Source organism: Balaenoptera musculus, chromosome 8, assembly GCF_009873245.2.
Source record: "Balaenoptera musculus isolate JJ_BM4_2016_0621 chromosome 8, mBalMus1.pri.v3, whole genome shotgun sequence".
NCBI classification, from domain to species: domain Eukaryota; kingdom Metazoa; phylum Chordata; class Mammalia; order Artiodactyla; family Balaenopteridae; genus Balaenoptera; species Balaenoptera musculus.
This window is the reverse complement of record NC_045792.1, coordinates 38,361,470-38,376,349: the sequence shown is the minus strand read 5'-3', so window position 1 is coordinate 38,376,349 and position 14,880 is coordinate 38,361,470. Positions and strand designations below refer to the sequence as shown.

General features: G+C 40.9%; 2 pseudogenes; both read left to right on the top strand.

Annotated features, from left to right (window-relative positions):
- The first annotated feature begins 4,200 nt into the window (after nucleotides 1-4,200).
- Nucleotides 4,201-9,759, top strand: LOC118899493 (annotated as a pseudogene).
- An 8-nt stretch (nucleotides 9,760-9,767) lies between these two features.
- Nucleotides 9,768-11,236, top strand: LOC118899492 (annotated as a pseudogene).
- The last annotated feature ends 3,644 nt before the right edge of the window (nucleotides 11,237-14,880 follow it).

The following is a 14,880-nucleotide window of genomic DNA, read 5'->3' as shown; positions in this document are numbered from 1 at the left end:
TCACATCCTAGCTGTGAAATCCTGAGCAAGTTATTTAACTTTTCTGGCCCTGGTGGAAAGTTTTCCTTTTCCTGTACGTGAGGTTTTCAGAGACCCGGGTAGGGTCTCTATGCACTCAAGAGTCTCTATGAATCAAGCCCAGGTACCTTCTGAGGTGTCCACTTGGTTCAGGAGAAATCCTGCACCTTATCCCACCTAAACCCTGGAGAACAGACCCCCCCCACACACCAAAGTCCTCTTTTCTCACTGGGCCTTGAGGGGAAGCCTAGCCACCTTTCACTTTGGAAATTTTCCAGGAAAGTTAGACATCAGCTTCTGTACCCCATTGAGCTCCAGGGACACAGGTCAATAAGCAAATAGAAAATGGTTTGATAAGTGTCACCATACTAAAGTACAAGGTGCACTTATCTAGGTGAGAAGGAATCAGGGAAGTCTTCCCAGAGAAAGTGACACTTCAGCTCAGTCCTAAGGGACCAGCAAGAGACATTAGGTCACAGAGGAGGAGGCAGAGGGAGGAAGATGGAGAATTCCATAAGGAGGGAATCATGGCGCGTGCAAAGGTACCGAGATGAATGTGAGTATAGCTCATTCGACAACTACAGGAGTGGAAAGAGCTAAAGCGTGTTACGCAAAGAGCTATCAACTGAAGAAAAACGTACACCCTAGAAGTTGCCAGTTATGTTTTATTCAGGGACCACACTGAAGATTATAGCCCAGGAGATAGCCTCTCAGATTGCTCTGAGGAACTGTTCCAGAGAGGTAAGGGAGGATCCAGGATATAGAGGAGTTTTTGTTAAAATAAAAACAAACACCAAAAGATGACTGATAATCAAAAAAAACACACAGCTCAAGTTAACGAATTTAGTGTTTTTCTATGCATGGGAAGATGCAAGAGTCTGGGCTCATTGAAATCATTCCTTTGACATACATCTTAACTAGCTAGGGCCAGTGTCCTCTTTTTCTCCATCCTGAATTCTCCTCAGGGCGCACTCTGGTTGGTTTGCAGTGGCAGATGGCTTGATGGCGGGCAACAGTCTTTGTTTGCTGAAATGGCAGGCAACACATGTTTTTTTGTTCAAAGAGTTGAGTGGAGAGAGAGGGCTGGAGAGGTAGACAGGAGCCCAGACAAGAAGTGTCCCATCCGTTTTGAAATCCTCATCAATATCTGAATGATTTCCAGAGAGCAACAGGAATTCACAGAAGGGCTACAAGTAGAGACTGAGAAGATCAGATCTGCATTTTAGAAAGAACAGTTTAGCAATGGGAGAATAGAGGTGCTGGGTCTTGAGGCAGGAGGTTTGAAGGCTGTTCAAGTGATCCAGGAGCAGAGGGGAGACTTGGATCCAGGTGTCGACAACGGGAGGAGCAGGGTTGACAGAGATTGGAGGGAGGAAGCCAGGATGATTGCCAAGTTCTCGGTGTGTTTGAAGTCAAACACTAAAAAACACCAAAGATCCTCCTTGGACCTCAGCCCCTCCCAGAGCTTTTAGCCTACCTTTCTCCATTATCAGAAGTTCAAAGACGTCCACTCTTGTCTCCAGTTCATCACCTTACATTCCTTCGTTAAACAACTGTGTCTGGGAGGAGAAGGTGATGAGCAGATGTCCTTCGATTCTACTGATGGACCTGGTGGGTCTCATAGAATCATGTGGTTGGAATAGGGGATGATGGGACTGATCCTAGGAGAAGGGACAGGGGTGCCAGGCACATGAAATAATAGATATTTAGCTACAGGAAAGAAACCAAGATACTGCCTGTGAACATGTAACTCAAGACATTGGGATGCTCCTTCCGGATGACTTGGCAAAATCTCAGGGAGGCAAGGCTCGAATGTGACGGTGATTTAGAAAACGGAACCCTTGTTAGTTGAATTAATCCCAGTGTTGAGAAAGAATGTATGGGCAGAAGAGGGCTACTCAGCACCAAGCACAGAGAAAGAAACCCAGGGTAAGCAGTGTCCTTCTGAGCTCTGTCGTCTAAGTACCCTGCTTGGTGCTCTGGACAGCACACTAATCTGGAGCACCTCATGCCTTCACGTTGATTTCCTGCTCACCATGCCCACCTTGTAGGTGTGAGGGCATTTGTGCCAGGGGCTTGAAACTCTCTCTCTGAAAGACGAGGTGACATATTTTAGTTCTCACCTTTCCACAGAAGTAAATCCTGAGCCAAAGTTGCCAGTGCAAGGGATTATTGGGGAAGTGAAAGCAAACATGAGTAGGGAAAGAGGAAAAGTGAGACAAGGAAGGGAAGGTGGCTGACAAAGAAGGTACTGTCAGACCAGCTACCACTGTGGGCGACTGAGCTTAATCCTGCTGGGAAAGCCAGTATAAAGCATACACGTCAGCTGTCCAAGCCGGGTGAGGGAGCTGGGGTATCTACATACCACCTCCTGTCAATCACTGGTTGAAGGCTGCTCCCAGGGAGGTGGTAATTCTCCTACACTTCCTGCTTGCCAAGTAGGTAGCTGAAAGGGGCTCCAGAGGCCAGAGAAGGCCCTCAGGTTGCAGGTGGAAGTTGGACTGGTGTGCCCTGAAGGGGTCGGGGGTACTCACAATATACAAGGGTAGGTATAGATTCTAGAATCACTTCTTCTTCCTCTTCTCCAGGCATTCGGCTCTCTGCTCAGCCAGGCCTGGGCCTCCTGAGTTTCCAGCCAAGCAGCACCATCCTCGACTTACCCTGAACTGCTGGAACAGCCTAGTGGTTAACGAAAGAACATCTCTCACCCCTCACCCCCTCACATTAAGACTAATTTATTAAGAGAAGTTCCTTCCTCAGAGGCTTTATCAGTTCTGTAGCATTACTACTGCAGTAACTAAAGAGATTTGGGAAGACACAGAGCTTCCGGAATGAAGCAGCTCCTTCTTTTGTGCCTTCTGAATAGAACCAAAGACACTGTGTATAGTCAGTATGTGCTGTTGGGGAGAAAAATTTTTCTTCTACCCATTTAGATTCTTTCGGCAGGCCTAGTAACTAAATTAACAAATGACAGATTAACAAAAGAAAAACAAATTTAATTACATACGTATGGGATCCCAACAGACAGTGAGAGGCTCCCTGAAAGTCAGGCAGTTGAGGCTGAGATGCCATATTCTGAACTAAGAAGAAGGCAGTAGGGGTCTGGGGCTTCAAAGGGAAGGAAGACAATTCACAGGAAAATGGGAAGAGCCAATGTCTGGTAAACAAATGTTTGCCATGCCATGCAGAGACAGTGGAACAGAGAGGATTTTGAACAGATAGGTCCTGCTGGATTCCCCCAGCTTTCCACGTGTAGCCCACACTCTCTGTAGTTATCTCTGGTGATAGTTCTCTTCCTGGACCAGACCCTCTGTCTAAATTCTTTTAGGCAGTTAAGGGGGAGGTAAAACAACAGTAACAACAACAGCTCTTCCTGAATCTTTTGGGCCTTAATTGACTTCAGCTGAAACTAGTCCATAAGCCAAAGTGGCATATTTCAGGGATGCTCATTCTGAACCCCTTCAGTGCCAAATAGTAATTATATTTCTGTCCCTAATAATAGTCATACATGTTAAAGAAACCAGAGAGCAGAGTTTAGTGTTTAACTGTTTCAAATGGACTTGAAACAAAAAATAAAAATAGCAAATCATTTCACGAGTATTTTTAACAAAAACTAGACAAAGAATTATAGAATAACAGTATCACACAGAGGTCTTAGAAAGGTGTTTCTGAGAGTCTCACCACACCAAGATTCCTGGCACCACAAGCAATTGCTCACTGAACACCAATATTGTTGCCTGAAAAGCCCTACTTGATTTAAAAAGTTGCCACTCCCACAGTCCTTCTCTGGTGACAATCACAGTGGCAGAGGGAAAGAAAGGGCACGTAGCACCATTGCCAGTACATGACAGTCACACAGAGTTTGTTTTAATGGCAAAAGTTGGATGTCATCTTTCTTGAGCTACAAGTGAACCAAGTGGGGCTAAAATATAAGCTATGGCTGAAGATAGTCTCAAATGGAATAAAAACATAAAGCATGTGGGCAGGTCATTAGTTTCCAGGAATTGGTTGGCTGGAATTCGTTTCCAAGTTCCAGGACACTGGAGCCATGGGGTAAAATGGTATATTTAGGATAAGTAAAAGGAAGTACACACAAGCAACTTACAGTTTGTGGTCCAATTTTTTTGTAAGTTGCTTGAACTCACTCTGCACTTTTACATAGGAATCTTTATAAATGGTAGCATGGGTATTGGACCAACTCATAACAGCCCATTTAACCCATGATGTAGATAAATAGTAGCATTTGTTGTAACCACCACAGGACTGCTCGTTAGTGTTGGTGATCTAGGGTGCCATCCTTCACTATCTGCTCCTCTTGAATTAAATGTCCCTCTGGGTGATCTCAGCCATCTCTACTGGTTGAACCATCATCACTCACCAATCACTCCAAATTGTACCTCTACTTACTACCTCTTTGAACGCTCCAGATCAACATTATATATTCAACTTTTGGTTGGACATTTCCACCTGGAATACTTAAAATTCAGCCAGCTACAAACTAAACTCACCATATCCCACTCTTCCCTCATTTTCTTATATTAGCCCCTTTTCTTGTTCACCCGTTTGCTAGGTTTAGAATCTTGGGGTCTTGTCACAGCGCAGCAATTTTATGGTGCTATCTATTTGAAGATGCTGTTATTTCTCTGTCTAGAGTCATCCCCTCTCCCACCCCCCAGGCCAGAAAGGCTCCTCTTCCTTCTTCAAGACCCAGCACAATTGCTGTCTCTCCTGTGAAGATTCACAGACTCCCTTGGCGGCCACGATCCTAGAACAAGCAGAGTCAATGCCCCCAAATCTTCTCATTTAAAACTGCTCCCAGGGGAGGGGGAAGGGTAAGCTGGGACGAAGTCAGAGAGTGGCATGGACATATATACACTACCAAATGTAAAATAGATAGCTGGTGGGAAGCAGCAGCATAGCACAGGGAGATCAGCTCAGTGCTTTGTGCCCACCTAGAGGGGTGGGATCGGGAGGGTGGGAGGGAAACACAAGATGGAGGAGATATGGGGATATATGTATATGTATAGCTGATTCACTTTGTTATAAAGCAGAAACTAACACACCATTGTAAAGCAATTATACTCCAATAAAGATGTTAAAAAAAATTTTTTTAATGATTTCAGTGACACACAAAAAATAAACTAGCAAAAATCTGATTGAAAAAAAAAAATAAATAAATAAAACTGCTCCCATACCATGTGATCTGTCCTCTGAGGTTACCTTTCCCTTGTGGTAGTCAGTTTGCAATTTATCTGTCTTTCCAAATAAACTGTCAGCTCTTCCAGGCTAAGATTGATCTTGTTCATATCTTCTTACCTCCTAGAGCCTAGCCCAGTTCCCAGACAGGGGAAATGGGCAGGACTGTGACAGAGGCTTTGAACATGGAATTAGACAACCCAGGATGCAAATCTTAATTTTTCTGAATACTCCTTTTTCTATCTAGTAAGGTCCAGGGACATATCTACATTTTAATCATTTAAAATTATACAAACTGCATCCTCTAAACTCAATGTAAAATCTACCTTCTGAGAAAAGAACTGTATTTTCTGATTCTATTGCTGGTTAACCACTTAAAATGATTTCTTCAGTAAATCTCTGAGGAGCCAAAGAGAAGAAAATATAGTTCTTCTATGGGTAGAGCCATGGAACTAACGTTACAAGGAGATTTTCTGTAATCCTACAGGTTGAGTCATATTTCTTAGCCCCAGCTCTAATTCTATGCTCTTAATTGCTCTTGAGCTATTTTTTCCTCCTTCTCTTTTATTTCTGCTGTGTGCTTTGTTTCAAATCAGATCCTCAGAAAGTGAAAGAGGATAATTAAGCATGACATTTAAGCCATCTGATTAATATTGCATTTTATAGAGGGAGGAATGATGATTAGTGTTTTTTTTTAATAGCAATACCAAATAAAAATTTTGTTAATGCTATTTCTAGAAAGCATCACCAGATCTGCAACTCATTTTCGCAGGATATAAGCAATAGCTTTCACTGATCTGACACTCTTTTGAAAAATGCTTCCGTAAGACTTTTTTTTTTTTTTTTTGAATTACCAATTGAAGCCATTGGTTTTGAGTGCCAGAATAAAAAAAGCCACCTTTTCTCATATTAATTTTACCCTGACTTCTATTTTATAAAGTTCATGCTATAATAAAGGCCAATTACAGTCAAAAATTCAGCTTGCAGGCAAGGGAACCAAGGAAGGTTGTGGTGTTTGAAATATGATGATCATACTTCTCTGAGGAAGAAAATACTATTTGCAGTGGAGCAAACATGTAAGATTGGAATGTAAAGGTCAGATCCTGGCCTACCAGTCAGACTATTTTAAAAAATCACATTAGGAATATCATAAAAGCCTGAAATTAAGGGCAGAGTAATAATATCTAATCTAAATTGTGTGAGGAAAAAGACCATACCATTTATACTACACCAGAAGTTTAATTGCTAAGTGAAAGATCTTAGCAGCAAGTGACTTCTGGGTCTGACGGTTCATCCTGAGCTTACCTCTACCTCAGCCTTTTCTATACGATGTAACTGTCTCCACCAGCTTCTCCTATTAGACTGAACTTCCTTCAGTGCGGGCACTCTGCTCTTTTCATATTTTAAACCAAACCTAGCATAGTGCCTGGCACAGAGCAGGCTCTTACTAAATACCTAATGAATGTATATATGAAAACATCAATAGAATGTTTTTAAAGACAAAAAATTCCAAAACACTTATAGAACTAAAGCAGAGCTGTTAATTTGACCGTCACTCCTTGACAATGGAAATATCTCTCATAAACACAACTGCCTGTGTCCTGCAGAAACATAGGGTATAAATGACAAAACCAGCTGATTTATTTCCTCTCCAACAACCTCCTTTACACATAACCAAAAACTACCACCCAGGTCACATGGGCTCAGATGGCTAATCAGACCAATGACCCATCTCCAACAGTGACAAGAGTAAGGGACCTGTTAGAGGTAAAGATTGACTGTTTTCTTCAGTACATTACTTTTTTCTTTTTTCTGAGTATAAATGGTATTCGTAAAATAATACAAAAGAACATAAATAAGAAAATAAAAATCACCATAATCCTGCTATTAACATTTTGGTGTGTTTCCTTTACATTTTTTACATAGTTGAAATGAAATTTTATCAGTTTTGTGTCCTGATTACATCATTCTGAGAGCATTTTCCATGTTACTAAATTTTTCTCAAAAACATCCCTTTTAACGGCTGTATATTTTGTCTCATGGCATATTTTTCACTGTAATTAATAACGCTTGATGGAATCATCTTTTATTATAAATATCTTAAGGCTTTTTATATAGAAATATGATATAATAAACTTAAATGTAACCATCACCCAGCTTCAATCTATTTCTCCTCTCCTGGTCCAGTTTATTTTGGAGCAAATTCCAGACATTATATCATTATGTCATTTAATTTGATATATTAAATAATATATAATTGTATATATACTCTCTCTATATTTACATATATTATTATAAATTATAATAATATGTATTGTTAGAGTATATTATATAGAGTACATTATATATATATATACTCATTTTTTATTATCAAATATTCAAGCTGTTGTACAAGCATACCTCATTTTATTGCATTTCGCTTATTGCACTTTGCAGATACTGTGTTTTTTACCAGTTGAAGGTTTGTAGCAACGCTGTGTCAAGCAAGTCTATCGGCGCCGTTTTTCCAGTAGCAATTGCTCACTTTCTGTCTCTGTGTTACATTTTGGTAACTCTCAACAACAACATTCCAAACTTTTTCATTGTTATTACACTTGTTATGGTGATCTGTGATCAGTGATCTTTGATGTTACTATTGCCATTGTTTTGGGGTGCTACAAACCATGCCCACATAAGATGGCAAACTTTATTGATAAACATGCATGTTCTGACTGCTCCACAAACCAGCTGTTCCCCATCTCTCTCCCTCTCCTCAGGCCTCCTTATTCCCTGAGATACAACAATACTGAAATTAGACCAATTAATAACCCTACAGTGGCCTCTAAGTGTTCAAGTGCAGGGAAGAGTCACACGTCTTTCTTTAAATTAAAAGCTAGAAATAATTAAGCTTAGTGAGGGAGACATGTTGAAAGCCGAGACAGGCTGAAAGCTAGGCCTCCTGCACCAAACTGTTAGCTAAGTGGTGACTGCAAAGGAAAAGTTCTTGAAGGAAATTAAAAGTGCTATTCCAGTGAACACACAGATGATAAGAGAAACAGCCTATTGCTGATATGGAGAACGTTTTCGTGGTCTGGATAGAAGATCAAACCAGCTCCCACATTCTCTTACGCCAAAGCCTAATCCAGAGCAAGGCCTAACTCTTTTCAGTTCTCTGAAGGCTGAGAGAGGTGAGGAAGCTGTAGAAGAAAAGTTTGATAGCAGAGGTTGGTTCATGAGGTTTAAGGAGAGAAGTCATCTCCATAATATAAAAGTACAGGGTGAAGTAGCAAGTGCTGATGTAGAAGCAGCAGCAAGTTATCCAGAAGATCTAGCTAAGATAATTACTGAAGGCGGCTCCACTAAATAGCAGATTTTCAATGTAGATGAAACAGCCTAATATTGGAAGAAGATGCCATCTAGGGGTTTCATAGCTAGAGAGGAAAAGTCAATGCCTGGCTTCAAAGCTTCAAAGGACAGGCTGACTCTCTGTTAGGCGCTAATGCAGCTGGTGACTTGAAGGTGAAGCCAGTGCTCATTTACCATTCCAAAAATCCTAGAGCCCTTAAGAATTATGCTAAATCTACTCTGCCTGTGCTCTAGAAATGGAAGAACAAGGCCTGGATGACAGCACATTTGTTTACAACATGGTTTACTGAATGTTTTAAGCCCACTGTTGAGACCTACTGCTTAGAAAAAACGATTACTGCTCATTGACAATGCACCTGGCCACCCAAGAGCTCTGATGAAGATGTACAAAGAGATTAGTGTTGTTTTCATGTTGCTAACACAACATCCATTCTGCAGCCCATGGATCAAGGAGTAATTTTGACTTTCAAGTCTTATTACTTAAGAAACACATTTTGTAAAACTACAGCTGCCATAGATAGTGATTCCTCTGATGGATCTGGGCAAAGTCAATTGAAAACCTTCTGGAAAGGATACACCATCCTAGATGCCATTGAGAACATTCATGATGCATGGGAAGAAGCCAAAATATCAACATTAACAGGAGTTTGGAAGAAGTTGGTTCCAACCTTCATGGATGACTTTGAAGGATTCAGGACTTCGGTGGCAGATGTAACCACAGATGTGTTGGAAATAGCAAGACAACTAGAAGTGAAGCCTGAAGATGTGACTGAACTGCTGCAATCTCATGATACAACTTTAACAGAAGCAATGGATAGTTGCTTCCTATGGGTGAGCAAAGAAAGTGTTTTGAGATGGAATCTACTTCTGGTGAAGATGCTGGAAAGATTGTTGAAATGACAACAAAGGATTTAGAATATTAAATCAGCTTAGTTGATAAAGCAGCATCAGGGTTTGAGAGGATTGACTCTAATTTTGAAAGAAGTTCTATGTGGGCTAAATGCTATCAAACAGTATTGCATGCTAAAGAGAAATTGTTCCTGAAAGGAAGAGTCAATTGATGGGGCAAAATTCATTGTCGTCTTATTTTAAGAAATTACCACAGTCACCCCACCCTTCTGCAACCACCACCTGATCAGTCAGCAGCCTTCAACGTCGAGGCAAGACCCTCCACCAGAAAAAAGATTAATGACTTGCTGAAGACGCAGATGATGGTTAGCATTTTTTAACAATAAAGTATTTTAAAACGAAGGAATGTACTCTTTTTCAGACATAATGCTATTGCACACTTAATAGACCATAGTATAGTGTAAACATAACTTTTACATGGACTGGGAAAACAAAAAATTCATGTGACTCACTTTATTATGATATTGGTTTTATTGCAGTGGTCTGGAGCTGAATCTGCAATATTTCTGAGGTATGTCTGTACATAAATCTTTGATCACATTTCTGAGTCTCTCCTTGGGGTAGAATGCAAAAAATGGAATTCCAGGTAAAGATGAAAACTCTTTAAGGCTTATGATAATTTTGCCAGATTGCTTTGCAGAAAAGATATATCCATTCATACTCCCACGAGCAACATGAGAACACCACTTCCCTGTACCCTAACCAACATCCAGTCATTGAATTGATTTTTTGAAATGCATTCTGAAAGAATCCTCTTCATCCAGAAGCTAATGGTGAGATCTTTGGAGTCAGTCAAGGTTGAGATTCAATCCTCAGCCTGTGTAGCCATGTGACATGTGAGTCAGTCTCTGAACATCTGTTTCTTCATTCAGTCGGTAACAATAACTACCGCACAGAGTTTTGTGGTGATTAGATGTAATGTTTATAAAGTGCTTAGCACAGTCTTGGCAAACAGAGTTCAATAAATGGTATATGTATTTTAGACTAAATGTCCCATGAGGTCATGTCTATTGTGGGTTGTTGTTATTTGGGTTTTCTTTGCTTTTTGTTTTTGTTTTTTGTTTTTTGCCTTTGCTCAGTGTCCGATGCATTGCTGGCACTCAATATCGAATGAGTGAGGGCTCCAGAGTAGGAAGGGTGGGGAGTGCAGCCCTGATGGGTCTCTTATCAGGCTCTCTGATGGCAGGAGACAGACGACCTTGATCTTGCGGAGCCCTCATGCTCTCCACCTCACTCTGGCCCTGATCAAGCCTGCAGTTGTTCACCCACTGATTCTGGAGGCTGTTCATCAGCAGATTCAGAGCAACAAGTTCCTCATTGTACGAATGAGAGAATTTCTGTGGAGAAAGGAAGATTGCCAGAAGTTTTACCAAGAACGTGGAGGGTATTTTTTCTCTCAGCAGTTGGTGGAGTTCATGGCCAGTGGGCCAATCTGAGCCTAAATCCTCCCCCACAAGGATGCCATCCAGATCTGGAGGACCCAGAGGGATGGGACCCACCAGAGTGTTTCGAGCATGCCACGTGGCCCCGGATTCAATTCGTGGGAGTTTTGGCCTCACCAACACCTGTAACACAACCCATGGCTCAGACTGTGGTTTCAGCCAGTAGAGAGATTGCAGCCTTTTCCCCTGACTTCAGTGAACAGTGCTGGTATGAGGAAGAGGAGCCCTAGCTGCGCTACAGTCCAGAGGAGGCCTGTCTGTCTGTGAAGACTGGTGGCATTACCCAGCCTTTTCTCGCAGACTTCTGGTCCAGAGCGTTCTCCTAGGACCAGGGAGGCCTGGGGCTCATTGCACCATCTCTGCTGGCCACCGCCACCTGCGTAAGGGCCTAGCTCCTCGCTGCCGTCTCTTCTAGAATCTAACTCTCTATCTGCCTCTTCTCTGGAATGTTCATGGGTGGTTCAGAGGAATAATGGCTCCTCCTTTTTCTGAGAACTATTCATCCGTTTTCAAGGAGGAGCTTTCCTAATTGACTTGCCTGAAAAACGCAGTGGCTCTGTATTAGCAATATTTGGTCTATTTTCCTTAATGAAAGTCAGTGTTCTACTGAATCCTCAAGGCTGGGAGAACTACTCTAGGTGTTATCTCTCTATCCTTAACTGGAGTAATTAAACCTGTCCTGAAGCCAAAAAAAAAAAAAAAAAAATCGCATGAATGAAAAGCTTCTATTTCAATAGTTAAAAATGATATGTCCGTTAAGTTAATTTAATTACTAATAAAGTCCTGGGCTTATTAGCTATTTGCATTTCCAGTCTGTCATTTTAAAATTCATGTCCTCTGGGCATTCAACAAGGGAATTTGTAGGTTTTTACCAAGTGTTTAAAATATGACCCACACTTTATGTCCAAAAAGTTCACATCTAAGAATTTATCTTAAAGAAACAAAGCAGCTATATTCACAAATACATATACATTTACTATATTAATTATATATATATATATATATTTTTCTTTGTGCTGTTTAGTACTTTTTAGATTTCCTATAGTTTTTTTTAATAATCAGAGAAAAAATAATAAATATGATTTGGAGAAAAAACCCCCCAAATAGAAAAACTTCCTGTGGGAAATTACTATTAAACAAGTTTTTAGTTGATGGACACATTAAACCTAACTGAATCAATCCTGAGAATCCCAGCGGTCACCCATTCTCTGTCTATCTGTCTATCATCTATTATAGATTTTATCTGGACCAGTTGGAAACCATTTACTTTTCAATATTCATAAGAACTTGGTCAGTGTGTCACCCATATTTACTGCCCATTGTTTAATATGAATCCCTGTAACCACCTGAAATGTCTCTCTCCAAGGGAGAGCTCTCCTCTGGGTGTTCACCCCGCCTGGGCCAGTCACCAACTTGAGATCTAGCTCACATTCTACTTTGGACTTTGCCCTTCTTTTCTGTATAGTCCCTGTTCAAAGATGCATTAGGATTTGAGACTCATGTTTTAAGCTGTAAGTCAGGACATGCATCAGTTCATGGGAGGCAGTGTGGTCATGTGGAAAGAATGAGATTTGGATTCAGATAGAATTAGATTTAAATCTCAGCCCTACATTTATTAGCTGTGTGATCTTAAGCTATTTAAAAAAGGGTAATAATGCCTACTCTGTAGTGTTATGAGAATTAAATAATGACAATGTGTATATACACCTGGGCCTGGCATGGAAGAGCAACTCAATAAACAGTTCTCTCCCTCATTTTCCTCCTTTCCTCATTCCCTTCGTAGCACCTGCTGCATCTGATGAGGAGAAGGGATCCCTGCAGAATATAAGGAGATGCGTATTAGGAAGTGGAAATGAAGATGGAAGGAAACTAGTGGGTGGAGAGGCAGAGGGGGTTGGGTAGTGAAGATCAGAACTGGAAGAAAGCCCGGATTGACTGTTTTGTAAATGTAGGAAGCGTTTCAGGAGAGGAGGGAAAAACAGCACATGCTTTAAACAAGTTGGAGGAAAAGAAGGTGGGTGAGGTAGGGGCATAAGAAACAGTATTACCCTCTCTTGACTGGGCTATGCCACCAATGGGCAAAGGAACATTAGGCCAGGTAAATGAGGTTGATAACATTTCAGGTAGGAAACAGGAAGATACCAGCAAGAACAGGATATTTTCCTAATCTCACCCAGCAAACTTTAGCTTTGGCAACCAAAATTGGTTTCTTTGACTATCAAAGGAAATATCTAGTCAAGCCTGGGAATAAGATCAAGGTTTAAATTAAATCAACTGCAATTGACAACAGTTAAGAATTATAACCAACTATATAGCACAGGGAACTATATTCAATATCCTGAGATAAACCATAATGGAAAAAAATATTAAAAAAGAATGTAGAGACTTCCCTAGTGGCACAGTGGTTAAGAATCTGCCTGCCAATGCTGGGGACATGGGTTTGAGCCCTGGTCCAAGAAGATCCCACATGCTGTGGAGCAACTAAGCCCGTGCGCCACAACTACTGAGCCTGTGCTCTAGAGCCCGCGAGCCACAACTACTGAGCCCGCATGCCACAACTACTGAAGCCCGCGTGCCTAGAGCCCGTTCTCCGCAACAAGAGAAGCCACCACAATGAGAAGCCCGCGCACCGCAACGAAGAGTAGCCCCCCCTTGCTGCAACTAGAGAAAGCCCGTGCACAGCAACAAAGACCCAACGCAGCCAAAAATAAATAAATAAATAAATTTATATTAAAAAAAAAGAATATATATATATACACACTCATACATAGCTGAATCACTTTGCTGTACAGCAGAAATTAACACAACATTGTAAATCAACTATACTTCAATAAAAAAAAATTATAACCAAACTGAAACCACACAGGTATTTTTGTTAAGACCTTATATTAGCTCACAAGCAGTATATATAATTACAAAATTTACTTGAAAATTTGTAGAGCCAGGAATTACCAAGAAAACCTTGGGGGAAAAAAACAAAGATGGAAGACTTGTTCTTATTATAAAACTCATTATGAAACTATAGCAATTAATTCCAAATAGAGCAATGGAACAGAATAAAGATTTCAGAAATAGATCTGTATATATATGGTCTGTTAATTAATGACTAAGATAGCTCTGCAGAGCAGGGGTAAAGGACTGTCATTTCAACAAACGGTGCTGAGGCCAGTGCATCTCCATGTGGAATAGAATGAAACATAATTCCTATCTCAGACCACACATAAAAATCAACTCCCAGCTGGACTGTAGAGTTAAATGTGAGAGGCAAATCAGATAAGCTTCTGGGACATAACACAGAAGAATCTCTTTATGATCTTAGGATAGAGAATGGTTTTCTCAAACAGGATACAGAAACATTAATCAGTGATAAATTGACCTTTTTTGAAATTAAGAACTTCTGTTCAACAACACATCATTTACAGAACAAAAAGGTAAGCCACTGGAGAAGATTTTGCAATACATATACTCAACAAAGGAATTGTATAAAATATATCTCCCAGGGGCTTCCCTGGTGGCGCAGTGGTTGAGAATCTGCCTGCTAATGCAGGGGACACGGGTTCGAGCCCTGGTCTGGGAAGATCCCACATGCCACGGAGCAGCTGGGCCCGTGAGCCACAACTACTGAGCCTGCGTGTCTGGAGCCTGTGCCCCGCAACGGGAGGGGCTGCGATAGTGAAAGGCCCGCGCACCGCGATGAAGAGTGGCCCCCACTTGCCGTAACTAGAGAAAGCCCTCGCACGAACCGAAGACCCAACACAGCCAAAAATAAATAAATAAATAAATAAAGTAGCTATAAAATATATCTCCCAGAAATTAGTAAGAAAAAGGCAGACAACCCATTCAAAAATGGGCAAAATATCTGAATACATATATCCCAAAAGATGACATCAAAATTTGCACAAAAAATATGAAATGTTCCTTAACATCATTAGTCATCAGAGAAATGAAAATAAAACCACAAGAAGATACT